The 27,907-nt window shown below is 47.5% G+C and overlaps 1 protein-coding gene and 1 long non-coding RNA gene across 2 annotated transcripts in view; one reads left to right on the forward strand and one right to left on the reverse strand.

Annotated features, from left to right (window-relative positions):
- The window catches only part of LOC142571700 (uncharacterized), a 216,433-nt gene that overhangs the window by 72,643 nt on the left and 115,883 nt on the right, over positions 1-27,907 (forward strand). The gene's annotated exons all lie outside the window — the stretch shown is intronic.
- LOC142570826 (uncharacterized) overlaps positions 1-27,907 on the reverse strand; it is a 113,707-nt gene that overhangs the window by 9,775 nt on the left and 76,025 nt on the right. The window contains exon 2 of the long non-coding RNA XR_012825692.1: positions 17,961-18,030. This is a non-coding gene — a long non-coding RNA (uncharacterized LOC142570826). The remainder of the gene's footprint in view (positions 1-17,960; positions 18,031-27,907) is intronic.

Consider the following 27,907-nt stretch of genomic DNA (forward strand, 5'->3'; position numbering starts at 1 on the left):
TAGGTGGAACAAGAGTCCATTTTTTACCGCAAAGTTTGACGGCACATACCACGGAAACCGCGCCCATCTCAGAATTCGTTCTAAGTGGACATGCCTTGTAAGCTATCTCGCTTGTTTCGTCTCAATGCAGCGATGCAGCATTCCGTAGACGTTTTCCACGCGGCAGTCCTTTCATCATCGCGTTCCCAGTCGACGCGTGGCCCGAGACACGGAGGCTGTGACGCGCATACAAAGGAGCTCACTTCGAGGTGAAAACTACCGCGAAGAAATGCACTAGCGTCCCAGTTACTTTCTTAACATAATATCGTTTTATGCATCCAAGCACGAAAGTAACTGGAACGCCAATGCATTTCTCCGCGAATTTCGGGAATTAATTTCTCGAAACTGGTGTACTCCTGAGAATTCGTTCCAAGTGGATCCGCCTTGCGAACTCCACGACTGGAATTTGTAAATTTCAATATGGGCCGTAGGGAAATTATTTAAGAAGTTAATTACTGAATTTCTGTTAAGTAGTCAATTATGCATTTTTTTCTGTCCATCGCTTGTCCATTTTTATTGTCCGCCGCTTAGAGTAGAATTGCGCTATATATATCTGTCACAGGCAACATTTAGGAATATTTAAATGTGTTCGCTGAAACACCCGGTATATATACATATATTTTTCCCTTTTCGTTTTTTTTTTATTTTCTACGTTTCATTTTCAACCACAGCTAATTTCCCGATGCTTTCCTTGGCTTCATTGTCTGTTAAAAAAATTAAATTATGGGGCTTAACGTGTCAAAACCCCTTTCTGATTATGAGGCAAGCCGTAGGGGAGGACTCCGGAAATGTCTACCAGCTGGGGTTCCTTACCGTGCACCTAAATCTAAGTACATGGCTGTTTTCTCATTTCGCCCCCATCGAAATGCGTCCGCCGCTACCGGGATTCATTAGGCAGTATTTTAAAGCGAAAGCTTTACTGGCCGCGAAGTTGCGATTTCGCCGTTGCGGTGCTCCGAGAAAGCATATGACGTCACAACGCGCGCATCACCGCGGATATTTCTCTCTCTCTCTCTCTCTCTTGCTCCCTAGTCACTACTGCGCATACGCCACTAGTAGCACCGAGCAACAGGTGTTCCGCCGCTGCGCAGCGCCGCGCCTTTCCGCCGCCGCCGTTTTGTGTGACGTCAAACAGTGTTTCTCGTCGTTGCGTTGGCCTCCGCTCGCTTCGTCAGCTAAGTCGCATGCCTGATAAGATGTCGGAGGATTGCAAAGGAGAGCTCGCGTGCACTGCAACCACAGTTGGGGCAGCACTATGGACGGCGACAATACTGAGAAGCAGGAGGAGGCCTGGAATCGACATCGGAACGAGATGAAGAGGAAATGAATCTCCCAGGCGACAGACGAACGGCGCGCCGAACGACTGGCTAAACGCCGCAACATAGCTAGACAACCAGACTAACCTGGACTTGCAATCAAGATTAACCAAGGCTAACCATGCTATGCCTTAGCTTTCGCTACGTATATCCTGGCATAGCCGAGCTAAGCCACTGCCAATATTTAATACTGCGTACGTTGCGAACGCAACGGCGTTACGTACGTTAGATCGCTACGTTCTGCAAAGTGCGCATGTGCAGAACGCAACACGAACGGTACGTGATGAGTGCGCCGTCGCCGCGTACGCAGGCATCCGATTCTTGCGTGCGTACGTGGGGAGCCTTGCGTGCTGCTCCCGTGGTTCTCGTTTTTTCGGGAGAGCGCGAGACAAAGGATTTTCGTAAAATGGCGGCGTCAAAGGCGACCAGCGCAATGACCTACGATTTGGCTTTGCTGCGTGGTTAACCTCCCTACCTTTCCTTCTCCACTTTTTCCTCCTCCTCCTCCTCCTTGCTGCGTGAAGTGAACGCGCAGAACCCATTCCAGGATCCTGCACGGTGGGAATCCATAGCAAAAAATATGAACTTTGTTTTTGAGAAAATGTTCAGTGTGCGCGGTTTGCGCGCACATGTTACGTCACGTTGGCGAGAACAATGGCGTCTATAGTTCGACCGAACTAAGAGCCCGATGTTACACGCGCTGCTGCGTTCCGCAAAGCGCTTGCGTGCTGCGTACGTAGCATCATGGCGCAGCACAGTACTAAAGCTGTCTAATGTTTGTTGGCTTTATATGGTTATGATTGACAAAAATCGTGGACATCGCTTTCCCTTCTTCTCTCTGTTTCATTCATAGCGAGAGTCTCGAATCTGGCAGACTCGATGTCATTAAGTAGCATACGACGTTTCTTTTTTTTTTTTTTTCTGTTAGCCACGTGCTTCCTCTCATAAGTTAACGTGCTACGTGAGGCCGCCTGGCAAAAAAGGATGTTCCACATCCGTCCACCATGGCTCAGACTGGCGCTGGCCAACAATCCCAGGGCTAGATCTAGTAAACATAGATACCCAAGTTAGTGGATGGATTGATAGCCGTCACCGCAGCAGAATTGGTAGCGCAACGCATGCGTAATGCGGCGGTTGTGGATTCGGCTCCCATCCGCGGCAAGTTAACTCTTCGTCCACTTTCATTTCCCTTTTCTTTATTATTTTCTATGGTTGAATTTCAACCACAGCTTATATATATATATATATGTATGTATGTAAGCTGGAGAGCGAGAATTAGCGGTCTGTCTCACATAGTGAAATCAATGTAACAGTCGCAAACGCACACCGTAAATCTACACAGCTGGCAAAGTTAAATCCCCTTTCAAGCAAATGCAGCCGGTGGCGTCGCGTTCAACACTCGAGTGGCTTCTGGCGAAACTGTCCTGCAGCGAACGTACCGACGCGTCCCCCTTTGTAAGTGCCGCCCGGACCGAGCCCGCGCATTTCATCACAAAGTAACGCTGTCGGCAGCCTGCCTGTATGCGACAACGTGGAAACCTCCGTACCGGAAACGATGCCAGCGGGATGCGCGTGTCTCAGCCTGTGCTTCATTTGTATGTCTATAGTTTTGCAGTTCTTTTTGCCTCGCGTACGTTGTCGCGGAAAGCGTCTTTTCCGAGGCGTCCACAATGCACCGCATTAGCTCCGGCGTTTCTAAATCACTGTCATTTTGCGTCAATGGCTTGGAGAGCAAAACGGAAAAGTACCGACGAAAGAAGAAAAACGCATTCCCGAAACCATATAGCGTCCGACGTGCCGGACAGTCGCGTATACGCGTGGGAGTCTCCGATTGGGACCTCGCTCGCAGACACGAATGCCTTCCCAATCTTTGAGAGAAGCAGACAGAGATCCAAAGAAGTAGAGTACGGTTTTCCGGCCAACATAAAAGGCTTCCTCGACGCTAACGAAGCCCAATGTTCAAGACGCCGAGTACAGAATTGCTTTCCCGTAAAAACGAGTGAAGAAAATGTGGTCCGGTGATTACCCGTTCTATAGTGAGAGCCTTGAAAGCGGTGATGCAATCGCTTATTTACTTTTTATTACGATAGCAATGATATGAACACTCCAGCAGCATTTCCGCCGCCGTCGTCGTCAGCGTGATGTTCCGTATAAAGTCCATTTGCGATAACACCATGACAGCGCGCCGTATGCCGTATGTGCGAGGGAAAGTGTGCGAGGGTGAGCCGATGATGGTGCCTCGATCTCGCGCGCGCAAGGGAGTACGGCGGGGGGACGAGTGCTGAAAGCTTCGTGTGCGCTGTGTCCTCGCCGCTTAGTTCCCGTTGAAGCGAGAGGCAGCACGAAGGTCAATTCACTCGCTGCTGCTGCCGCGCTTCCTCGCGCCAGCATTTAGACAGCGAGTCTCCGCGGTCATCAAGTGTGATGTGTACATTTTTGCCTGTACTAATTTAGATAGTAAGCGAGTGTTCAAACGCTTTTATGGTCGATAAAAGTATTATCCTCAAATTCGTATATTCAAAAATAACGTGGATGTGTATTCTATTTATTTTCTTTCAATGAGCGAGCGAGCCGTCGTGCGCGCGAGTGAACTAGCGAAGTGGCGTGCTTGCACGTACTCTATCAGACGGCCAATCAGTCAAGCGCCTAATTAGGTAAATTATTATTTCATGCATTCATTTTTGTTGTTGTTTTCTGTTATGCGCACGTCGCTTTGAATATATCGAAATAAAAAATACCTCTGCTGCTGGCATTCGTGGTCGCAAACTGTGGAGATGGCTCTTTACTTATTGCGCCTGGTTTGCTTTTTAATGTCACTTCGCTAGAACCTTCCGCATTAGGTGGCGTCTATGAAGTGAAACTAAAAGACCCAAATTAACGGTACATCCACAACACAAGAAAGTGCCGCACGGGTTCCATAAAAAGGAGCCTTCTACACCCGCTTGTCTTGGCGAAAGGTACACCGCTGGCTGTAAATATTCGATGGCATGACTACAATTTTGCGTCTTAAGTGAGAGCGAAAGCTTTTGGAGATTGGAATCGCTATTCGCTCATGCGCTTCCCCTTTCGCCGCGCTCACCGACCCCGAATTAGCACAATCAACTCGGCGCCGATACGCGCCACCGAGACGACTCGGTTCAGTTCGCATATCGAGCGCCTCTTTTGTTGACCCAGCGCGTTCTTTATCCTTCCATGCCGGAGACGGCGAGACGAAAGTGAACGGTGAACATTATGAAATACGCGCTTCCCAGACCGGCTCTTATTAGGATGAACGGCGACGAGGACGGAGGAGGAACAGTAAGACGAGGAGCTCGCAGAGTGGGAGCGAATGAGTGAAGAAAAAAAAAAGGATGAAGCGTGTGGGAGAGTAGCTACTTGCCACCGCAGTTCCCGTATCGCTTTCGAAGGCTCCTATAGGTGAAGAGGGCACACATCCGGCAGGCACTTTCGTAATGAGTTGGCTGCAACCGGAGTAAAACAAGACAGCATTGCCTGAGTGACACCGAAGGACAGCAATAACAAAAATGAAGATACCCGCAACGAGGCAGATTGGAAAGGAAAAAAGAAAGTACACGCTTGGGGGGCCCTTTCACGAGATTCATGTTTGGTTCACCTCCGCGGTGCTTCACCACGAGCTGGGAGATATGCACGCAGTTCACCTCTTGCGCTGGGGTCTCTTTTCGTTTATTTCGTGACCCACAATGTTGACACGGTGTTCGTGATTGTGCGCTGTCGTCTGCACGCGCTCGATGATTCTGCGATGCTGTTTAAAGTTTGCCTTTCGGTGTCTAATCACACACTGGCGGCCGCGTCTGGGCGGTCCTGGCGCTTCTTTCTTTTGTGTGCGCAGCCGTTGTGATCTTTCTCTCTCGCTCCCTGTCTCTTATTGGCTGCGCCGAATTATGCTCCGTCGAATCGACTCTTCGGACGACGACTCGCTGCTAAGGAAAATTGAAGGTCTTGCGCGCCGGTCAATAGTGGCCCCTCGGAGGAAGAAAGGAAAGCGCAGGAGTAATGCAAGAAGGAGTACAAACAACGGAGTGCGTCGTGGATTACGATCAATATTCGATAATGCCAACGCAAGAGGTCAGTACGGACTTTTTTGCACACTTTTCCTTCCCGCCAGCGACGGTCCCACCGCAAAAATCGACCTTGCCGTTGAAGCGCAATATAGACCATGTGGAAAGCCCTAATGATTGGCTACGGATGTCTGCCGATGCCACAGTTCGTCCCTCTTTCAGTTTAAGTAAACGCGTTTGAGCGGCTTGATCTGAAAATTTCGTAACCTATTCCAATTAGAGCACTACCTTATACAATGAGTGACTGAATATTGTGATCATCCTCTTTGAAACGACGACGGTAGCTGGTGCCATGAGTTCGTTATTGTTACACACACACACCACTCCTCTTCTTTTTTTTTTTTTGCGTTTATAATCGGCCCGCGCCGGCACTGTGAGAAAAGGCACCCTCAGAACCACCCGCACAGGGAAGGCACGCTACATTTCGCAGCTGTCAATCTTACCGTTTTATAAACGCTAGTAACTGCGTTCGCTGTGCATTATTACTCCCAAAAGGGAAGGTGAATGTCTGGGTTGGTTTTACACTATACGTCGCTCTTTGCAAGCAACGTTACTTGTATGCACTTGAAGATAAAGCAAACCGCCGTTGCGTCATATCTAACTACAGAACCAACACACACACACACACACACACACACACACACACACACACACACACACACACACACACACACACACACACACACACACACACACACACACACACACACACACACACACACACACACAAACGCGCGTGCGCGCACTAAAAAAGCCGCAGTTTCGCCCGAAAGGCTAAGTATCGATTGCGATAGCAAATTAGTAGACATCTATACGAAGTAAGGATGGTAGCTTTATCGGCCGTATAAAGTCGGAAACACTCGCTTACTAGCTAAGTCAACAAGCGCTGTGAGCGCGCACAATCAAACATGAACACATCGCACTCGATGAATGCGGACACTCGCTGTCAAAGCGCTTGTGCGAGCAAGCAGGGCAGCAGCAGTGAGCGAAGTGACCTTCGTGCCGTCTATCGCTTCAACGCAAGAGCGGCTAAAACACACCGCGCATAAAGGTGTGAGCTGTCTGCGGATCCCTTTCAATATACGGCACACGCGACCGCACGCGTCCGTGCAAAGTACGCATGTGTTGGCGAAGTCGAAGCGCACCCCAGGCTCCTTCCCGCGCTGCCTCCCCGCTCTTCTCCATATATGGCGCGCGAGATTGACCCGCGATCGTCAGTACCCCTTGCGCCCGGTCGCGAAATACGGAATTGCTATTTCTACCAGAGAACAACGCCACCCCTCCTCCCTCCCTCCCATCCCCCCACGGAACTTTCGCGCGACGGAAGACGGTGCGCTTGCTCTCCGCTTTCACCTTCGCGCGCGCCAGATGGAGCCGCGATCATCGGCTTCCCTCGCGTGCTTTCACTCGCACATGCAGCGCACGACGCGCGGCGACCGTGTTATCGCCCTAGACTTTATATGGAACATCACGGCGGCGGCGGCGGCCATGGCAAAAATGCTTCTGGGGTGTCCATATTATTGCTATCGCAATAAAAAGAAAACCAACACTGTAACACAAAAAAATTAAGTCAGCAGCAAGTGAGTCGCTTCCATTTGCAGTGGCGCCCTCCAGGAGGGTCTAACTATTATTAGTAGTAGTATAAAAATCTATTAAAGACTTAAAAGGCAACAAATTGAGTGGGAAAGCTGGTCTCGCTTCCTCATCCCCCGATGAGTTGCCTCCTCTGTCCAGAAGTCCAGCAGCAGTCCTCACCCATCGCGCCTGCTCCACCAGTCGTAGCTGGTCATGCGTGCTCGAGTTGGACAGTGGTGCTTTCCGCCAGTCTAGGGTAGGGGTGGTAGTTTGGGAGCATGGAGGGTCGTAAAAAGCGGCGCCACCTGGGCTGATCGCAACAAAATATGAACATCTCTGACAGGCAAGATGGTTTTCAAGAGCCAATACAAAAAGCAGAACTCAATATCAGAAAGCAATGGCACTTGGAAACGCGCCTGTTAGAGCATATACTATGTACGTACTTACGCCAACTCTCCAGTGCTCCTCTGGAGCCGTGGTTCCCAGCGAAAGCCACCACCATCGGTTTCAAGACATATCACCCAACGACACCGACGGCTGCGGAACTTGCAGCTCTTCGCGCTGCACTTCGTCGAGCCAGCCAAGAACAACCTCGCAGATGGTCAATATTCAATGACTCGAAGGTAGCACTGCAGTATTTGCTATCAGCCCTGCAGCATGGACCACAGGAACAACTGGTATTCGAGATTAGAAAATTAATCCATACCTTGACTGAGAAAGGACACCAGGTGACGTTTCAGTGCCTTCCAAGTCACTGCGGCGTCATAAGGAACGAACACGCCGCTAACGCTGCTCGGTTGGCTCTTCAAGGCGACGAAGAGGAGCCGATACCATTATCAACGACAGATGCCGCTAGAAAACTTCCAATGCTCAGCACTGATATCACGTTCTCCTTGTGGAACGCAGGAAGTTTTCACAACAACCGGCTGCACAACCTAGACTCTTCTCTACGCCTTTGCATTCCAGCTGGACTCTGCCGCCGCGAAGCTACCCTGCTTTGTCGAATATGGCTAGGGGTGGCGTTCACCAAGTCTTTTGCTTTCCGAATCGGATGGGCCGACGACGCCTTGTGTGATGACTCTGGTAACGAGGAGACTCTTCAACACCTTCTCTGTGACTGTCCACGCTATAATTTACAGAGACGATCGCTCGCAATCGCGATAGCGCGCTTTGACCGAAGACCTCTAACAGAGGAACTTATCTTAATGTGCCGTCATCACAAGCCATCGCAGCACAGGGCGACGAGGGCACTGTTGCAGTTTTTAAGGGCAACATAATCGGACAAGCGGCTGTAGCATGAACAGATGTTTATAGTGCTGCAAGTGTTATTGTGCTGTGCGGTGACAGTGTGCGGTGACAGTGACCGACTGTGATTGTGTGTCCATGCTCCTTTCTTTCTTTATCTCTACTTTGTTATCACTTTACCTCCTCCTTCCCTCTTTCCCCAGCGTAGGGTAGAAAACCGGATCTTCCCCTCTGGTTAACCTTCCTGCCTTTCCCCTTTGCTCTGTCTCTCTCTACGCCAGCTCGGAGCTCGTGAGCATGGCATCGCCTCTAGCATTCATTTCGCAGCGGGGATTTTAACTTTATTGGGCAGTAATGTAACGCGGTTTGTTAGCTTGCTTGCCTTTACACCTAAGCTTCCAACTATCATCCCTCCCTCCCCACCTCCCTCCCCCTGCTTCCACGCCGAGGTGTTACGGACTGCACTTGCAAGCAAAACACGGTGATAACACAAGAAGCATACAAAATTGAAGCGAGCAATATTCTCGGAAAGTATTGAGTAGAGTGTTTAAATGTGACAGCGCATTCTATGTTTTTCTTTTACCCGACTTTGGCCAATTCAATGCCTGTTCTTTTTTTTTTTGTAACTTCATCAGAATGTAATCCGTGGTTTCATATCTGCCCTTATTTTAGTCTAGCTAACTGACCGGACTTTGTGTTGCTGTGTTTCTGAGTTGACTTTCAGTTTTAGTGTGGCCTCAGTCCACTTCCGTGACTGGACTTAGGATTTGGAGTTGACTTTCATTTACAGTGTTACATTAGTGTACTTATGTTACCGGAATTTGTGCTATGATTTCACTATTTTTGTTATGATTTATTCTTTTTTTAGATCCCCCTGTGAGAAGGAGTAGCCGGCGCCAATTAAAGGCGAGAACATCTCCTAGATACCACATAATAAAAAAGGGGGTGAAATCGGGACATGTCGAAAGAGCCTTTGGATTAGTTGCAGACGCTAACGTTCTAACTCTTTAAACACGTGTAACGGGACCATCTACTCAGGTTAGGTTAGGTTCGGTTCCATACGGAGGTCTGCAAATTCAGGCGCGGCTTCCTGTCGACAACGGCATTCGTGAACCTCTTTTCCTTTTGTGTGTGCTGGTAGTTTTTGTTGTTGTAGCATCAACTGTTGTTCCCTCAAATAACGTACCGCGCACTTTTTTTCTTTATCGCTGCACTACCCCAACACGCGAAGCAGACCTGTGTTTCACGGCGCGTCTCTGGATTTGTCTGTCCCCCAGCTACAACATCGGACACCTGAGAATACCGATAAGCACGGGTGATTGCGTCGACCGGGTAACAAATGGTTGTTGTCTCGACCGACCAGTTTCGCAATTGCTCTCGGAGTTTTCTTTTGCGCCTCATTAATCTAGAAAGTGCTCGCGTATTATTTCTGGCGCATGCTTCGAGCACCGTGCCTGTTCCCAACGTACACATTAGCGCTCGTCTTTTTTGTGCAAAATTTACTGCAAGCTGCGCGGTACATTAGCATAAGCGTTTTTCACTTGGGCAGTTCCCGCGTTGCATAGGAGAACCGCCTTCCTCGTTGCATGACTTGTTGTTCCCGCGCGTTTCTCAATCTGTTGTGCTGGTTGTTGTTTTTTTTTTTTTTGCTGCACATAGTTTTGTGCTGTTATTCGCGCGAACGGCTAAATGAGATCCTCGGGCAATGTTGCTAATTGGGCATTGCAATTCTTCCTGAAGTACATCAATAGCTCTGGCGAACATTTTAGGTTTGTGATCCGCAAGAGTGCGCACTATAATGCAAAGATGACACACACACACGCACGCTCGGGCGGAGCCCTTTGGTATGACTGAATAGCTTTGTAAAGGTATCAGCTTAACTCTGTGCGGGAACAAAGAAAAAACATTTTTTCTTCATTTAAGAACCCGGCTTATCTTGCTTCATCAGCGCTCTGTGACCAACGAGGCCCATGCACTCGTCTTTCTCCTGTTATTCCGTTCAACGTCGACCTGTGCTCTAATCTCATTCATTCAAATGTTACATAGCAAATGTATAAAATTGATTTACTTGTTGGCGATCGTAACGCAATTTCTGACCCTGAAGCCAGCAAACAGTCGGCCGCTACAGAGAAACCTCCTTATTGCTGAGACAGCAGTTTTCTTGTGCGGGGTTTTGTACGCCACACTGACTGGGAATGGTGGTGTCCGTGCTCGTATTTCGGAAGTCTTAACAGGAAATATAGTAGCGGACGAAGACAGCGTTGTGCGCATCGCATCGGAGTATTGGTTCTCGAGAAGGTGCGGTGGCTTGCGGCTAAGGCGTTGCGCTACTAAACACGAGGTCGCGGGATCGAATGCCGACCGCGGCGGTAGCATTTCGATGGCGGTGAAATGCAAAAACGCCTGTGCCCCGTGCATCGGGGGCGCGTTAAAGATCCCCTGTTGGTCAAAATTAATTCGGAGTTTCCCACTACGGCGTGCCTCATAACAAAATCGTGGTTTCGGCACGCAATACCCCAGAATTAAATTCAATTCTAGCGAAAATGGAGGTGTCCTCTCCGAAGGCCCGCTGCTGTCGCAGTAAATGAGTTCATGCAGAGACGCAGGAATCGGCGAAATCTGTCAATTCTTTTTTCCGCAGCACTCCTTATTTCATATTTGCTTAATGGTGTGCTTCTCGAAGCAGGCGGTTTTCGCCGTGCTTACAGTCGCAGTACCCGGGACTTTCCCGCGTACCATCTGTATCTGTCTATTGCGTTCCCACGTGTATACACGCGCAGACGGCATCGTTTGGGGCCGATTATATGTTCGGAATGTCCGCGCCACGCCTTCGTACACGTCGTGAGGGTAGCCTCGACAAGGGCTATGTGGTTCAGGGGAGCTAACGTAAAAAACATAAGAAGAAAAATGACCCACACAGAGAAAGAGGGGAAGATCGCCATCGTATTTATCGTGTTTTTGTTCTTTTCTTTCCCTCTGTCAGAAAAAAACGCGCGCTATGTTGAAAGCAAGCCTGCATAGAGCGCATATGCTCGCCTCTGATGATGCATGACCGTGCACTCAACCTCGGCGAGATGTAAGCGCATGCTTAAACGCTCATTAAGCCTGCCGCGTGCACTACGCTGTTCCCTGTGCATACGCAAGCGCATGTAGGAAGCCGCTCGAAACCGGCGAAGCTGAACACAGAGTACGGCCGCCTTTGGAGCTCTGTGAAGAGCTCGCAGAAAGGTAAAAAAAGCTTTTTAGCGACTCTGTAAAGCCAGTAGCAGCAGCGAGAAAGTGAAAGGATGAGCGAATAAAGTGCCGAAAACTACATCTCGCTATATACCGTATTTCCTAGCACCAAAGCACCTCTAAACGCTATAAATGCTACACCCGGCTTCTTAAAATTAGTTTCTGTGGTCCTGAGTGCCAAAATCATGATATGTTTATGAGGCACGCCGTAGTGGGGTACTCCGGGTTCATTTTGACCACCTAGAGTTCTTTAACATGCACCGAAACATAAGTTAACGATTGTTTTTGCATTTCGCTCCCTTCAAATGCAAAGTTCTTTCGAGCGCCATCAATGGGCTCGAAAAAGAAAAGTAATATAGAGTGGTTGCAGTCGAGTATATACGGTAGTATCCCACAGGCGCCGAGTACGTTTTCTGTGAGCATTCTAGTCGAAGCGTACCTGCGCTTCTAGAAAACTCTCGGCCGTGCCTCTCTCTCTGGCGCATAAATGTGTCGGGAAATTAATTGGCTCTTTGGGTGTACGCAATAATAAATGACCTTGCTCTTGGTGGTCTCAGACAATACATGTTTGTTCTTGTGCACGCATTTGCAGTTTCCACAGCTTCAAGGGCGTTTTAACGCAGAAGCAGTTTGGGAGAGCGTCATTAGTTGCAGAGCCAAGAGGTTTACACACTCGGAGCAATCCCCCTACACTCTCGCCCCCCCCCCATCCCGCCCCGCTTTTCCTTCCCCCGTTTCACTTGATTGTTTGAGGGGCCACCTGTGGATTGCAGTTCCTTTCTTTACAGGAATATCGCCAAATTCATCACACAATGTGCCAACAGGACGCGACCCTGGTTAACCACAGTCTTTCCCTTTTCTTTCTTTCTTTCTTCCTTTCTTTCCATCTGTCTCCCTCTCCAGTGGTCGAGGCCAGGAGTTTGCAAGCAAAAGGGGATTGGTTGTAGCCGCTATACTTGCTTAAATTCAAGGAACTATAAACGAGAGCTTAAAGAATGATTAAGTTTCTTTTGGCTTATTGACGGACAACAAGAGCCCTAAGATAATATTTTACGTGCCGTCGTTTCTTTATTATCAAAGCTCAAAGGACTGCCCCGCGTTTGGTATAGTTAAGTGTTCGCTTCACCTCACGTCATTTCTTTTGTTCACAGAACTGTACACAGAATGCTGCCAGCCCTTCCAATGCTCCAATGAACAAACTGACCATCCGCATTCTTTCAACTCCTCGCTGTTCAAGGCGCATAGCTCCTGGTGCAGCGACGACGTCGAGTGCGTGTGCGATCGATCGACGCGTGTGTGATTTCGATCAACGCGATCGAAATCGATCGCGTCGATCGCGATCGATTTCTGGATTCCGCACGGTGTGGCACACTCGAGCTGGCTATGGATCAGGCACGTTTTCAAGCTGCCGATGGAACCAGGACTGCAGTTGACAACGTCTAAATTGCCTACGTAAACAATAACTTCTCGCTTGCGCGGTAGGGTGTTCCTGTTAATTTTTGTTGAGAGACAGTCGTGGTATAATATGGTCCTCCTTATGGTTAAGCGAGTACACTTTTCGAAAAAAAAAACGTCGTCTGCGTTTTCCAGCTTCTTCTCGTCTATTTATGATCCGCGTGCCCAAGGGTGGATTCGGGAGTCACCATAGATAACCGGACGCTTTCGTTGCCAACTTGCGGGAAAACATTGCGTTCCACGCACGTCACTGCCCGAATTGTGTGCGGTCGACGCGCTGGGCACAGACACAACGACGAAGCGTAACTACATCACATTCTGCTAGCGCTCATTTTCTACATCTTTGTCAAGCTCTCTGTAAACTCAGACTCTGCACGTGCAAATAAGTTATCTGCCACAGCAGCACAGTTCTTGATGACGGCTGTTGGAAGTGGGTACAGTTAGGTTCAACTGGCGCAGCCTTTCTTTCATCAAAAATGCCCTTATTAAAAACTTAATTAAAGCCGTTTGGTGGTCTATAAGGAAGCGAGCAGTACTCAGACACAAGATAAAGGAGGGGCGCAATTGCGGTTCGCGTATATCATATTTGCCTGCACCTGCCTTCTGTTTTTCTCTTTCCTCCTACCATTGGAACACTCAGAATGACCTTGCTCATTGTTTTAACTACTCGGCACAAATGCCCCGGGGAACAGATAAGCGGCTCAATGCATAGCGAGTGGGTCTGTGAGGCCCTTCGTTGCGTTGCTATTTCCTTATCTCCCTCAACTTTATAATAACTCCTCTCCCTCCTCCTGTGTAGACTAGCCAACCGGATGCCATTTTAGATCTAACCTCCATCTTTTTATATTCTTCCTCTCTTTCTATGTTCTCGCTCTCTTTCATCGCTGTTGCTCCTTGGACGTTCAGTTGCCGTTGCTATTATTGACTGCGAGGGTATATGGCGACACTACAGAAAAGGACTGCGGCGATATCTGCTATGGGGGATCGAGTGATGTAAACAATTGCCAGTAGAGAAGAAACAATTTTTCCCAAGAAGTGCAGCACGAAACTCAATTTTGGACTCCGAACGAAATTATCCCTAAAGCGCAAGACGAATCGTGGAGCGCGCTCCTGAAGAAATAAAAAAAAACAGGAAACAGAAATTTCATCAATGTCACTGGCTTGAATTATCAGCAGATGCCCGACAGAATTTTCCCGCAACACTTCCCCCATTAGCTCGCAAGAAATAATAAGGATCGACAGGAACGGTTAAGTCCAGCCATGATAAGTGGCGGCTGTCTTCATCGTCGTCTTTCCCAAAATGTTCAGTCCTGACCCAGATACGCAGATAGAGTGCTTTAAGCATCCCGCCTACATTTGCACTTAGGCGGGGACGCCCGTGAAGCTAGATCATTGTCTCACAACTCCCTGACTTTAGTAAATGACCATCCCTTCAGCTTTGTTGGCGACAACGCCATAGGACGTAAAAACAAAAAAAAAAACAAAAAAACGAGAAGCTGACATCCTTATACGTTGTCGGCGAAAGTGCTGATTCGCCCAGTAGAGAAATTAAGTAACAGCACAGTACAGGCCCTGGCCGTCACGTACGGCTCCGATGCACTCCCGTGTTTCTAGAAGGACGTGCGTATGCTAGGCGCGCTTGACGGTGAGTGCTATACCGTGCGTCCCAGCTAACGTTAGCCGCGCTGTATAAAGGGAAAAGAATACGATTAAAGAACGCACAGCAAGGTCAGATTATAAGGTATACGGTGCTCGGTCATCAGAGGTCTGACTACTGAACGCCGTATATCTTATAATCGTATCTTGCACCGTATGTTTACATCTTCTTTTTTTTTAAACAGGTAGGTTAAGGTTAGCTGGGATAGGGGAAATTCGCTACCTGGAGCGCGCCGTCCTGGCCAGCTTCCAAGCCGCTGCAGAAGATGCGAGTGCGCTCCTGTTTCTGAGACCGCAGATGCAATTCTACGCTACTTTCAGAAAAATGGCGGAGTAATCCTTAAAGGCTCCTCTGTTATAGGCGAAAGTGGAAGCAGCATGTAAGGGTTCTTCTCGTTTCTCTCTCTCCCAAAAACATTTTAAAGAACGGAGAGAGAGAGAGAGAGAGACCAATGATCTTAGAGGCAGCGCGGTTCACATGCGCGATGGGCGAAGAATCTTCTTTCGCTTGTCGCTCTCAACCTGCAGTGCTGTTGACTCGCACTGCCTGCGTCTTGGTAAATCAGTTGATGTTTAGCGCCCGTCCTGTTGCGTTCCTGCTGCGTGTACACTTTATATGTACGTGTGTCCCGCATAACTTGTTCCAAAATTGAGAAATACGCGAGTGCCACGTACGGAACAGAACCAAGGCAACGTTGCTTGCCTTCGCTTGGAGCAAGCCAGACTATTCATCAACTTCCGGAATATTCTCAACTTCTCACGCAAAAGTGTCGCGCGGCACATTTTTTGTGTGTGTGTGTGTTTTGCGGGCTTTCTTTTGTGGCTTGGAAGTAAGTTTCATGTAGCACGTATTGAGTAAAAGAAAACTTGACCGGAAATTTTCCAGGATGGTCTAAAATTTTGTCACTGGCACTGTTTCTCTGAATATAATATTTAAGAAGTTGATTAATTAATAATAACTAATTATGAATCTAGGCGAAATACAAAAGATAGATTGACTTGCTACCGCAAAATAACATTGATTCTTGTCAGCTACGGGTAACTTGCACATTCTTGCATATATATATATATATATATATATATATATATATATATATATATATATATATATATATATATATATATATATATATATATATATTCCGCGTTGAATCAGAGCGGAAGATCCGGCGCGCGTATGGTTTTAACGACGTGACGCGCTTCAGAACTTCCGGTTCAATCCGTGTTTCGACGACGGAAAAATGAGTATAGTACGGATGTGCCGCGGAAGCGAGTTGGATCCTAAACGACGAGCGGAAAACGGCGGCCCCACTCTGAATGGATCGGAAGAAAGCAGCTCCTCGAGGTCTTCAATTCACCTTCAATGCGATCGTCATGCATAAACGAAACGACACATTATGCCTGCGGAAGTGTTAACAGACTCGCGCCTTCGTGGGTCTTATCAGGCGCGTAGCAGTGCTTCCTGCGATTCCCCACAACATTGTTTATGTTAGGCCTTTGTTCGAATGGCGTCATTACTCTCTTCGTCTTCACTCTCTGCCTCGCACGATTTGTGTAGCAGAGCCACGCCATCACCGCCACCTTATTCCCATCGGGACCGCGAGCTCCTTCGAACAGGCGCGTGGTGTAAGCGACGTGGCCAGAAGAGAGCAAGCGCACAGAAAGCTTCGAACACGCAGGAAGGATAAAAAAAAAAAACTTCGGTGTATAGCAGCAGCATTACCTCGCCTCTACCGCGGCCCCATTTGGCAACGGGTGGCGACGAGAATGCAATCCTCGGGCACTCGAGATGGGGGTTTGTAGGCACTCATCTCTTCCTGTCTGGCCATTATGCAAATGAAAGCCTCGTAGTACGGGAACGCGCGCGACCACAGATGTTCGCCTCCGGGGTAGAGCCGGAATGAGCGGTGCCGGTGAAAGGAACCGTGTTAGAAACATGCGAACGTGGGAGAGTGGAGAGGCGAGGACCTGACAGGCCTCCATGGCCACCCTGCGGCCGCTTCGAAAAGCAAGACGTCGACGATTCCGTTATGCCTCTTCGCTTGCACGGCCCCCAAGAACGGGTGGTTTATTGATATCCGTCGAGCTGCCTAATGGCGCACCGGCGCGCGAAGGCTCTCTGATATATATAATTATGCGTTTGCCTCTGCGTTCCTTTGGACGCCCGTTCGCAATCTTTACCGACACAACGCATGATGGCGAGTGAAGTGAGAAGAAAAAACGCTGGCTCATGCTAAAACCCGATTTGGTTTGTTGGGAAACCTCCTCGGGACCAAGTAGGCTTAGCTGGGGAGCCGATTTGTGTGCGCCTAATAGCACCATGCGATACGCGTATGGTGGCACGCAGCGTCTTGCTTTGATTGAGCGCGCTTCGCGGGTAGTTTTCGTTTCTCGTCGCTACAGCTGTCTTTTCCTACACCCTACTTCTTTCTCTTTTCTACTTACGCTATTTCTGGTACAATTTCAAGTGTTGGCCAGAAGCCAGACAACTACATTACGGTCAGCAGCCTTTGCTCTTTCTGTTCAGAACAGCCATTTGCCGTTAACAGGCAATCTGATCGGGCTAGTTAACACAATTGTGGCAGGCAGCGCACAACAGAACATTTGCAAAAACGTTCTGTGCGTGCGTGAGTAAGGTATTTTTCAAAAGAAGGTGCATATCTGAACGATTAACCGTTTTCTAAGAAAGGAAGTGAGTCATCGTAGATGGTTGCCAAGGCGCTTGCTCTTTTGTTTGTTTGTTTGTTTGTTTTTGTTTTTTTATTGAGACAGTATAAGCGACTGACCAGTGGTGAATAGCGCACGTTCCTGGCCACGTTATTGTTATCTCGTGAAACGCGAGTCACGCAGCCCAATTCAGCTGGCCGAGAAGCTGTCAAATATCACCGATAGTAATAGCGGGGAAATACCTTGCTTTACAAGCAGATTTTGTAGCTCGGCCGGTGCACACAAGAGGGCGCGCACTATTTTGTGAGTTGTCTATCGACGGGGGCAGAGGAACAAAGAAGCACGAAACACGAAAGCGTTCGTGTGTACTTTAAAGGCGAGAAATTGAACAGTGATCAAGCTGAAGACTGTGAAAGACGGATTGTGGACCTTTATTTAGTTCCATAGTGTCCTCATGCCACGTGGCCATCCAAGTGAAAAAGAAAAAAGAAAGCCCTCGTGTTCCTTGTTTCTTTCCACCCCTGTTTTGGTAAAATTCGAGCCGCCTGCCACAATGCTTCACGTTCGCATGAAGAAGATTCTGCTATCACTTAATCAGAGCTTTCAGACTGAAAATTCTGCATGACGCTCATACTCGCGTCACGAACGAAAAAAAAAGAAGAATAAAATAATATACGTCGACAAACATACTCACTATAGCGAAGTGCAGCCATGCTTACTTTCCAGAAGATGTCAACCAATGGGAAAGAATTTCCATTCCCGTTCTGTAAAAGAAACAAAACGTTCTTTTTTATTTATTTATTTACTTGACGTTTTAGGCGATCCAAGCACGCGGCTGTGTACTACATGCACAAATGCACTGTCGCGAACAGTCGGACGGGCAGATGGTCCCGCTGGAACTTTCCTTTTACGAGGTCGCTCGAACCATATATTGAATTTCAGCCTTGTCTGCTCGCACTCTGCACTAAAGGGCAAGCGTGGCGCGGCGTGTGTGCATGTGTGTGCGCTAGCTCTCTTGTTCATATCCGGCTGGGATCTGGGATCTTATGGGAACATTTAGACGTAACCCTCCTCTCCCCCCTCCGCTTCAATGCCTGCTCCTGTCACAACTACGAAGAAGCAATATATTGTTTTCTTAGTTTTCTAGTTGTAAGGGCTTCGACGCTGCATTTTCAGCGTCGGGATGCCGTTTGCAGCTATATTTGCCTCAGTGAAGCCCGCCCAGCAAGATGTGTGGTCGTAGCAGCTGTGTAGCTGGGATGTTCACTCAGTTTCTCTAGATGGTTGCACATAACCGAAGCCTTGCCTAAGTGGAGGTGTGCCACTGTCCGCACTCTTTATGTCAGCTAGGTATATTTTATATATATTATTTTACAGGGAAGAACCTTATCGTTAGTTAGATTTCTCAGTGACTTCTTACAAAGAATCTGTAACGGCGCTGACGCCACGATGACGTTGACGCAGTTGATAGAGTCGCCATGAGGACGTTGATGCACATGTTGGCCTGGGTAACGGAGATAACATTTATTTGTTATACTGTTATTTCAGCATCACCGTTATATAATGCAGCAACGGGTGAACATGAATGAAATTAAATTATGGGGTTTTACTTGCCGAAACCACTTTCCGGTTATAAGGCACGCCCTAGCGGAGGACTCCGGAACTTTCGACCACCTGGGGTTCTTTAACCTGTACCTAAATCTAAGTACACGGGTGTTTTCGCATTTCGCCCCCGTCGAAATACGGCCGCCGTGGCCGGGATTCGATCCCGCGACCTCGTGCTCAGCAGCCCAACACCATAGCCACTGAGCAACCACGGCGGGTACCCAGGTGATCACGAAGATGCCGGTGGCGAGATGTGTGGCGCGGCCTCTTGAAGGTAGAGGATGTGGGAAAACAAGCGAGGCCACAACGATGGCTGAGTGTCCCATGAAGCCTTATTTATCATTAATCACGTAGCAAGTGTGATACAAGGGCTATGAACGCGCTTGGGGACAGGTACCGACCGATATGTATGGAGAGCAGCGTGCAGGAGGGACAGCCGGGATGCTAATCAATGCGATGTTGGACGGCATCATTGGTGAATGGCGAGGGTCTGGGCCTGCCTGATGAGGGACGCAATATGGCGGGTGATGGCTGAACGCCAAGAAAAGATACTGTGCACCAAAGAGCCAGGCCAAAGAGCCAGCCATTAGCCAACTACTGATGAAGCCTTACATTCGTGAGGATTGTTTGCTATTCGCAGGCCGCCGTGTTCATATAACCATTGGCCGTTGTCTGGTTGCAATAACAACGAACTGTGCCCTAATAATATACGACAAAAAGTTGCGATAAACCTAACGTCTTGTAGTGGCGATAAAGCGTTATGCGGTCACATATGATCTCTCATTATCATTACAAAAATTTAGGCCGTGACAAAATGTCATGATGTTCCTTTCTAATGGCAGGAATAAACACTTCGGAAAGTAGGTGTTTTATTCTTCTGAACAACTGAATACTATTCAAATCACACTCTAAACTTCTTCATTTCAACTTGGAATGCTCCAATTAGTAGCAGGCCTTCAGCGAATGCTCATGGGTGACTACTGGTCCCCTTATGTACTTTACTGTAAAAGCACTAGACCTGCACTATATTTATTTATTTATTTATTTATTTATTTATTTATTTATTTATTTATTTATTTATTTATGCTAGCAGAAGGACAGATTTGGTTTTCACATAATAACTGGAGTGGTAGATCTAACCAAGAGCACAAGCGTTCCGAAAATGACAACAAATGACACAAGATTGCAACACGAGCGCCTGAATAAAATTGGCGAAATCATCTTGCAGCTTGACATACCACCTTGCATCTTAGGCAACATTTTTTTTGCGTTTCATTTTAAGAACATGACTATTTCATACCCCGCAGAACATTCAGTTTAAGTGCCTAGAAAGTCTATTACAACAAAATCTATCATAAAGGCAAAAGGATTGTCCTTGCCAGTTTTATGTCTCAAACCACTTGGGTGAAAAAAAAAGCACTATATGAGCATAAATATTGTCGCAGAAATGGCTGAAAAAAATGCGCACCAAGGAAAAAAATGTGCGTCAGCCTTCGAGCTCGTCCGTACATAGCTCAATGCCCGGGTGTGCATTTCTTCTGCCATGCGACCAACGATGGATTTAACTTGGAGCGCCTTCAGAGCTTTCCAAAGCACTCGTGGCAGTGCGTTCCATATTTCTCGCTTTCCGTGGGCAGCACCGATAAATCCAACGTGCCACGAAGGTTTGGCAACGAGGTCAAGTATACACTGGCGGCTGCGTCGAAAGATCCTCCGTGCCAGCGAGCGTTGCTACCGTTTTCTTCGAAACATTGCGTACGTCTAAGCAGCATGCCACACATATTCGATTCATCGTCCAAAAATATACAAAGCACAGGGCGATTTCTGGCGACGAACCTAACCAGAGCTTTCGACTATCATTGCGAGATAAATCAAAGGGGCGGCTATACGGAATCAAATAAACTACGATCAAGAAAGCGTTCAGCCATCGAGAACCCCGCGAGGCGTTTCCTCTTGGCAACCACGGTTCCCGGACACTGCTCGGTCAGAGGGAAAAGAAATGCAGAAACAAACACGCACGACGCATGACCTAGAGACGGTCCCTGGACGACGGTCGGCAGCCGCGAGCGAACGGTCGAAGGCCCCGGGGCAGCGGGATCGAAGAGCGCCACGTGGGCTTAGTGGCGCTGAGCGAACACGTGGAAGGCTCGACCGGGAAGACGAATGTATGCACATACGTTATGGCGGTTGAGCCGGGGCGCATGCGAGGCGCGTGGCCGCCACGTTGTGTTTTCTCGGGGCTCGAGCAAGCCGAATCCCTCGGCGTCTGCGTACATCCGCGGCGCGACGCGAATGGATACTGAAATAGAAAAAAAAAGGAAGCAAAAAAAAAAGAAGAAGAAGAAAAGCCAGGGAGGCTGATCGGAAATGCTACCCAGCGCTAAAGGAAGGGAGAGGGAGATATGAAAGAAAGCGAAGGGGGAAGGGGACAACATACATTCAATGCTCGCCGCTACACAAGCAACCAACACCACAGTGCCTGCATGGTTACAAAGTTCGCAGATGAAGCAGCCTCACTTAAAGGAGGAGGAATACACTGCCGCTTGTCCTTCGGCTCTGGAGCAAACAAGACCTCCGGCCTTTGTCGTCAAATTTTCTATCTATGACTGCTGCCACATCCCTGAAAAATCGAATGAAAAGCGCGTCTATATCGCAGAGCACTTTTTTTTTTTTTTACAGAAAATATTGAAGTACGGGAACCCTATTTGCAGAATATTTACACGATTCACACAGACAAGTACACAACGGATCAGTCACTCCGGCGTGGTGTTCTTCAGCACCAAGCTCGTGCTCTCCTTAATGTGCAGAACATCGTAACAATGTGAAGAGGGAGACGCGAGTTATCTATATGATACATTCACGTGACCTAGAAAAATGCGTCCAATGCCCGTCTACAGACGTTTGCTTTGTACGTGAATTACTGGTAACACCGCTTCTAGCTCGTACGATAAGGCCTACGGTTAAACGTACTGGCATCCCTCATGCTGACCCGTCGTAAAAACCTGTCAAGCAAATTGCTCAAGTTATTCCCCGTGAAATCGTGACTCGTAAACAACCCCGGAAAATTCCATGAAAGCCCACATAATCTTTGAGCGCAAACTCTCTGTGGAAGTCATCATGTGCAAGCGTACCATGAAGTTGTCACTGGAGACTTCGCTATGCCGGCTGTTACGCGCATATGTTTTTATGTCCAATTTGATGTTGGGACTTTGCCGCTGGTTATTCCGGGTTATCGATACGTTATACAGTTGAAATACAGAGTAAATAAATTTGTACGGGGAACTTTGGAGAGTTACATGTGCACGGTACTTAATCCACGTGCGCAGGCTGCGAAGCGAGCGCCTAAGCACCCTGCGCATAGCTTCGAGTTCTGGCTTGGTTGGACGCCACATGGACTGCGTGGCGGGCCACGTATAGCTCCGATGAAGCAAACATTTATGCGCCGCGGCGCATAACGTTCGCGGCCATAAAGCAGCTGTCGCTTGACAGAGCGCGCTGCGCCACTTCCCGTTAACGGCGTTGCTCCTCTGCGCGTAAAACTCCCTGCATGCTTGAGAAGAGCGCGAGAAAAGGCTGAATTTAGCACCGGTTTTCGCAGAAGCTCGGGCCCACGAGGAAAATGCGCATATACTGGATGTGAATATGAATGGGATTTTGCTTGAGGTTTCATTAACAGGTTAAAAGCGCAATTGCTGGTTTGAACTTTTAAATGTTCAGAGAACGTGGTATTTGTGGATCGTATTACACACAAGATATTCAAGCGATCGACTTCATCGAACAAGAGTCATGAAATGATTCCGTCCAGGTTTTATACATCTCAGAAGTATAAAGAACGCGTTGAAGCGCTATCTATCTATCTATCTATCTATCTATCTATCTATCTATCTATCTATCTATCTATCTATCTATCTATCTATCTATCTATCTATCTATCTATCTATCTATCTATCTATCTATCTATCTATCTATCTATCTATCTATCTATCTATCTATCTATCTATCTATCTATCTATCTATCTATCTATCTATCTATCTATCTATCTATCTATCTATCTATCTATCTATCTATCCATCCATCCATCCATCCATCTATCTATCTATCTATCTATCTATCTATCTATCTATCTATCTATCTATCTATCTATCTATCTATGTAATTTGTTTTATACCAACAAGCCACCCGTCTGAAAATCATTATGCGGCAACAAATGCTCAAACTTCACTCCTGCTTTTCGCCACTTCATTGTTTTCTCGACGCTAAATTAAGATACAGACTGTTTCTGTAGAAATAATTCACTCAGTTTCTCTCTCTCAGCAGCCCGCTGATGACTGGAGTATGTGGATGGCAATCTGAAATCTCTCTGAGCCGTCGTTCTCACTCAATATTTGAGCGCGAAGGTATATTCTAGTTATTGTGGTCGCCTTGTGAAGTACTGCGCTCTGCCGTCTGCGCTTAGTCGTCGAGACGAGCTACTTCTTTGAGGTTCTGCAGCATGTATTAACGTGCCTTGAGGCGCTCTTACCAAGGAACAAAGAGCCGTGGTTGCTGGAGATAAACTGATCTTTCTTATCTTTCTTTTCAGGCGTGCGTCATGTGGGAGTGCTTATACGACCCGAAGCTCCGGCACTAGGTCGCCGCTCCTCATGCATTATTTATTTCTCTGAAATAACATAAATACAAGTTTTTTTTCCTGCTCGGCCTCCGGGGCGCCACTCACTGCAACGGAAGTTGATGCCATGGATCGTTCTGAAACAAAAACACACAAAAAGAAAGCAAAGACGCTTGAACGTACACCGTTAAGTTGATACTTAGGAAACCGGAAGACTCTCTATGATATTTTATAATCTAACCACTTCCATGACGATGTTGGCTTGCGATACGAGGAGAGATATTTAGACATATAGCCCGATATTAGATTGGTTCGAAAGCGTATGGACTATTCATATTAATGCTATCCGCCGACTCCGCTTCATATATACTTTGTCTAGTCCCAATACGCTGCCTGTGGGCCGACTGAACTGTAGCTTATTAAATCTGGCGGACTACAAGTTCTGAGAGCGGAGGCAGTGTGCTAATTATGTCCGGTATATATAAGTTCTCTGTATAGGTTAAAGGTTTTGCATATCACTGTTCGTCAAAGCACGGATTCTGGTAAAGTGGCCGACGAAGAAGAGAACGATCCAATTGAACAGGGATGATTGGTGGACAGAATTATTAGGAGGCAAGCAAACAAAGAAACCTACTCTTTTTCGGTGCTTCGGTACTGGGTTTTAATCATAGGGACTTGTTTGACGCAGTGAGTGCTTTCATCCAAGGCACAAGACGCATGCGATGCTAATTCTTAGTTTCCTTGCTATTCCTATTGCAACTATTCTAAATCGATGTCATTCTAAAATTTGCAATCAGTCTCGTTATTTCTTGCTTTAAGTTTCACCGTCCATTTACCTCGTCTCAATGCTCAATTCTACAAAACTCTATCATTCGCAGACGAGCCTTCTTTTTTTTATGGACTGCTTTATAATTAGCTATTCATTGAACGTAAAACTACCCGATTCCTAACGCGTCTCCCATTGTGAGCACGTGCCATGCTTTGAAGGCACAACGACAGCAACAACAACATGGCAACTAATTTAGATTAAACAGCCTATGACGCGAAGCTTGCGTGGGAACTTTATAATCCATACTACCGCGTGTGGGTGAAATACATTCGCGTAGGCTTAGGCTGGCGGTGATATCTCGGCAAACAGTCCTCGCGTCTCTTCAGTGCCGCGCACTTTGTTGGAGCCGCACCTTCCCCGCGAACGGACTCCCAGCGAATGCGCGCTCGCGACGAGCTGCGGCCGAGGCGCTCTGAATGCCAAACCCACTCGCGCCGACGTTCAAACGCGATCACGCCACTCGGCGCTTTCAGCCTCGCCGCCGCAATGCGCGTAACCGCCCGCCGAGAGCAGCAACGCGTGCAGCAACTTCAGCGGGCCCCCTTTTGTGCTGCAGCTTTCGCGGCTGGCGCACACGCATACTATGGCGCGCCCGCGAAATCTGCGCAATATCGCTTATTGACACGCTCCCTCTGCGAGTCTATCCATCTCGGCAGAGCGATCGTGTGTCTTTATTTGCTCCTCTTCTCGCGGCATTCGCCACGCTGCCTTCGTTGTTTTTTGGCCACCCACGAGACGCTTTATGCGCCACTGGAAGAGCTCGCGGCCGCGTCGGTGGTGGTGGTGGCGGCGGCGGCTTGCGTATATAGCGTGCACACGCTATTCTGCTGTCGTGCCAGAGACGCCGAAAGCGCCCTTCGTTCTTGCTTTCCGTGTTTCTTTCTTTCTTTCTTCCGGAGTGTGCATTTTCCTTCTTTTTTTTTCTTTTTGAATGCCACACGCCCGCAAGCACAAAATTCTGCACAAATATTACACTAATGCGCAATGTGTCGAAGCTGGCGCCGCTGATACAGCTGTTTAACGGGGACTGCAGTGATGACGAAAAATATAGTCATCTGTTTCTTTGTTTCTTTCCTTTCTTTGTCATTGCCTTACTTTAATCTTTGGTAACTGTCATCTTGTTCTTTCTTTTCATTTTCCTTCCTACCTTCCATTTCTATGTTTAAGTCTCCTCAATTCTGAAGAGTAGGCGGGCGTTGTGCCCCTTCGGGTGGCAGTTGCCAGCCTGCTACTTGCTTTCTTCTCCTGCCTTTTAAGTGTTTGTGTTTTCAAACAAAATAAATTAAAGTTAACAATAAAGATAATACTAATAATTTATTTCAGTCCTTCCTTTCTTTCTTCGTATTTATTTATTTGTCTTTCTTCTAATTTCGTTCTTTTTTTCTATACACAATCGTCATTTGGACACCGAACATTTTCCTGACTACCTTGGTCAAATTTCTTAAATGTATTAGTCTGTCATCGCAAATTCGTCATTAGAAGCGCCTAATCTTTTTGGTTGGCTCTAATGAACAGTTTTTGAGCCCTTTTCAGAGCTTCCAATATCTACTTTAGAAAAGTAAAAATAAATATTCCACGTCAATGTTATGCTCCACGCTTAGCCAAACCGAAGCGAATACATTAACCAGTCGGCAAAGACAGCGGACACATCAGTATAGGCTGTAATAGTTCTGAATGTTAAAGATTTCGTTGTCGGTTGCTGCAAATGGCCGTTGAGAGGAAGGAACTAATAAAAAAAAAACTAAGCCTCCCATAAAAAAATCAAAGATGCTGCAACAGGCGCGGATCGACAGGACCCAATGGCATGCTGCAGGAGGACGAACGCACTACCCATAATTTTCACGGTGGATTAGCAATCACTCCCCCGTCCCCCTTCCGACAGGCTGCTCTCTATAAATCTTCGCGCGAAACCATGCGAGTGCCGGTCTCTCTTTGGGACGTGCATGCAATTCATCGGATCAATAGCGCTCCCTGCTGTTGTTTCCCGCCGAGACAAATGAAGAGAAGCAGACGCACCTAATACCTGCATCAGAATTGCCGCAAAGCAAGTTTCTCGACACTGCATGTTACGCAAGGTGGGTATAAGGTCTACGTAAAGGGCGAAAGCAAATGTCTGGGTTTGCTCCTACTCATTCAGCGGCTCTTTTTTTATGTCATTTTGTCTTAGATTTCTTCGTTACTGGGATTCGCATAGCCTTGCTGTGTTTTTACTGCGGTAGCTCGCCACAGCGTCCCACGTTACCCATCCTCTATCTATTTAATTCTGTGCAGCGAATTGGAAGCTATATACACCCCGCACTAATGCGGAGGCTACAGTTCTATACCTAGGTCTCCTAGCAACTTAATTTTAATGCCGGCGACGAAGCTTGCGTTGTCGCTGCAACTCGCTTGATTTAATCAGTTAGGAAGGCGTATATGAGAAAGGTTGAGCGATATGAATGTTTCTTTGCAGTGCATCAATTTGCAGTTTGCAGTGCTGCCCAGTCCAATCGTGCCAGCCATTCACCCTTTGGAATTTTTCTGTTCTGTCATTCTTGGTACGCCACGCATGCTTCATTGTCCGCGCGGATAGTGCATGCAACTGCAGCAGTTTAAGGAAGCTACTGCTTTATGTGGTTTAATCTATATACCCATCCCCTTCACCTTGTCCTCATCATCATCATAATTTTTGTACGCTTTCCTCCTTTCCCTGCACAGAGAAGCAGGCCATGCCATACTAACTCAGGCCGACTAATCTCCCTTGACAATAATAAGTTCCCTCTCAGTACTCTTTGTCATTGGCCTCGTGCTTCCATGCGGCTTACAACACACACAGACACAGACACACAACACTTCAATGGGACCCGTCATTCCAATGAGACGTTACGTCCCGTAGAAGTGAAAGTATCCCGGAATATGATCGATGGAGGTTGCAAACCGAGATGTCAGAGACAAAAAAATGAACATCGTGATGTCGTTCTATGAAAATGAGTAGGCAGCGTCAATTATAGACGCCAACTTCTGTAGACGTTGCCAAGCCGTGACCTGTGCGATACAAGAACGCTGAATGTAGCAGTTCGTACACACGTGTTGTTTGTGCCTCGAGAGAGTCGTCAACCTGGAGCGAAATGCGGGAAGCGAAAGAAGAATAGGAAGAAGATAAATGGGAATGGAAAGAAAAATAACATTTAGGCCGTTTTTTTTTTTAGCATCATACTTCGATATCAGTAGGTTGCACTCTGTGCCGGTATACCGTGTCCTGTATTTAACATACGTCTGTCACTATGCTAACTTGCCATGCTTGTAAGTTGTTGCCTGAGTGACTGGTTTGTGATAAACTTACCGTTTTGTAGCTGAGGGTGCCACGGAAGGTTTGCAAGAAAGCATCAGAACTCAGAAGCCCCACCATCTCATGAAAGTATAAAGGCAGGAATAAAGGTATAAAGACCAAAGAAAGAGCTTCGGATCATCTCCTTCTTTCTTCCATGTGTTATTTTACGTTACGACACAACATTTTCATTAGCTACGCACCAACTCGTCCAACATAGTACCAGAGTCCTTCAGTACGTTACAGGGTCCATGAATAATGAAAAGTATTGAAGGACTCTCATAGTACCC

This window comes from Dermacentor variabilis, chromosome 2, assembly GCF_050947875.1.
Source record: "Dermacentor variabilis isolate Ectoservices chromosome 2, ASM5094787v1, whole genome shotgun sequence".
Taxonomy (NCBI): Eukaryota; Metazoa; Arthropoda; class Arachnida; order Ixodida; family Ixodidae; genus Dermacentor; species Dermacentor variabilis.